This window comes from Theobroma cacao, chromosome 5, assembly GCF_053813885.1.
Source record: "Theobroma cacao isolate CCN51 chromosome 5, ASM5381388v1, whole genome shotgun sequence".
NCBI classification, from domain to species: Eukaryota; Viridiplantae; Streptophyta; class Magnoliopsida; order Malvales; family Malvaceae; genus Theobroma; species Theobroma cacao.
Genome location: NC_142643.1, coordinates 3,671,874 through 3,674,734, shown reverse-complemented (window position 1 = coordinate 3,674,734; position 2,861 = coordinate 3,671,874).

The window sequence follows — 2,861 nt, the reverse complement described above, 5'->3', positions numbered from 1 at the left end:
CTAAGAAGGAAAAGATAAGGGGATACAATATACAATATCAGTACAATAATCAGATGAAGACCCAGTATACTTCAATTATATAACGCGGGGAAACCATAGGCCACACAAATTTTTATGTATCTCCAACTACCATGACAGTATTATTACTATTTGTTGACACTCTTTTTACCCAAGAATGAGCCAACTTTTATTGACTCATGTTCAGGATTTACCATTTCTTACCAAGTCACTTTCACCGTCAGAGTTATGATTATATTTTGGCCCCTTTGGAGCCCCACTCTGGTGTGTCGATTGATAGTTAGTGCCGACTAAAGCCAACAATGACTCGGGCCTCAGAAAGTTCATGGCACCCGGAAATCCATCATTGAGGCCATTAGTGGATTTGCAATGGCATTTAGCTTTCAACTCCACTTAGTCTAGTGGGGAAAAATAATTCATAAATACAGTAGGCCGTGGAACAGTGAATTTAACTCACTAAGCAGGCCTCCCAAGTGGGTTGGGTTTGTTTGAGGTATGTTTTTACTCATCCTATAAAACATTTACATTCCAATGCTGCAATTTAAAATATTCTGCTACCGACGTATCAACCTAGTTGTACTTTCTCAAGACAATTTCAGATGTCTCTGTCTGGTTTTTCAATGTCTCTGTCTGTTGCTTAAAAGTCCCCGAGTCTTCTGAGGGGTAATGAGGCTTGAATCATTTTTGAGCCTCTCCGTCTCCTGGTAAATTAGGCCCGATGGGCAAATACCCCTATTTTTGCCATGGGTTAGAATTAATAATGTTTCCAGGAGAAGCCTGTATTCAAAACAAAAAGGTTACCAAGAAAAAAAATCTAAGAATTTAAACTTTTTAAGTTTTAATCAAAATTTTAGATGAATTCATTAGTTTTTAAAATTAATATTTTATTTTTAAAAAATATCTTCCGTTAGTCACATAAGTCTAGTAATTAATTAATTATTAATATTTTTATTTATTTAATAACGTGATAATATTAAAAAAATAATATTATTTTTTATTAATTTTAAAAATTACTATTATATAACTTTTTAAAAAAAAATCAAAAGAGCATCAATATGGAGCCCCCATCCCTTGGGGAGCACTTGCCGTGAGGTGGTTGGTCGGCAAAAACCAACCACATTGTTGAGAGAAAAAGAAATGGGAGAAAGAGAAAAAAAAAGACATTTTAATCTTTTCATATTTTCGATTAATAATGTTTATACTTTTGAGACGGACTGTTCATTTCAAAAATTAATGAACTTGAGTGAAATTATGACTAAAAGTTTGAAAATAAGAATATTTTACTCAAAATAAAATATTAAAAGAAATAAAAACACACCATTGACTTGTAAAATTTGAGAGCTCACATTTCCAAACCAATTTATTTCTTTACAATTTTTTTTTTCTCAAATCATTATAATATGAAGAACACAACGCAAAATTTTAATGTTTATGCATTTTCTTCACCATTGTCTCTCACCGTAGAATTCTCACACATATTTGCACGTTTCTAAAACTAGTAAGCAATACATGTTTCAAGGGAGGACTTGCCAAGCCATAATAGACCAGGATCATTCCGCTTTAACACTAGATAAGTTTGTGCCTTGATAATTGCCATATTACGATTATAATTGTTTTTCATTTAAAATTAACTTGATAACAATTATCATTATTACTTTTTCAAGAGATCAAACATGATTTTAAATATGGGGTGGGTTAAACACCATAATTGCCTACTAAAAAAATCTCTCCATTGAAAAACAATCCAAGTTCAATGTTACTTATTAAATGAAATAGTAAAGTATGATCATCTTCCTTTCACCTTACTTATTAAATTATTACCTATGAAATTATTGATGAAATTTTTCCAATATCGACAGAATACATAACTTATTTACTGACGAATTTTGCATCATCACCATGAAATAATACATTTTATTGACGTAATATATAGTCACTATTTTCACAGGTAAATTGCCTACGAATTTGTCGACGGAATTTTTTTCATTGGTGTTTTTACCAACCTAACTTACCGATAGATTTTTTGTATCACCAACTACTCTTCCGGTCAATAGATCAGCAATTTTATAGACAACATCATCGATAGAAAATTCTATCAATAAATTTACTGATGAAATTTTTTGTTACTGATAGAAATTGATTACCAACAAAGGTATTTTCGACTGATTATCAATGAAAAATATCGTTGATAAATTACATTACTGACGGACTAGAAACTTTTATCAACAGAAATTTCATCGATAAAACCTTTATTTTTAGCAGGAGTGAAACTAACCAACTTTTGTTGTGGGACAAAAAATGTAAAGAAATAAGGATTAAAAATTTTTAAAATTAATACGTTGAACTTAACCAACAATCAAAATATTTATAATAAAAAATAATTTTATATAACACGTAAATAAAAAAGACCAAGAAAAGAAAGACTTAATATAATCTTTTAGAAAAGTTATGCTCGACGTTTATTGGATTCACATTCATTAATTATTGAGTCTGTATTGAAAAGGTTAGTAATGTATTTCTTAATATAAACAACTAAATTATGTATAAAAAACTCATCATCCATTTTATTTTGGAGTTTTGTTTTCATAATTTTTATTATTGAAAATACTCTCTTTGTAGTTATTTTAAATATCGAAAGAATCAAAATAAGCGGAATTAATCTATCAATCAAGTGACAATTTCTTAATTTTCTTGTTTCTACTAATCTCTAGTACACTTTAGAAAGTGTCTTAATATCTTTAAAATCTTGGTGATAAGATATATCAAGCTTGTAATGCCTTAATTGTAAACTCAAAAGAAGTCTTTCTTGCTCTGTGGAATCCTTAAAATAAAACTCTCTGTTA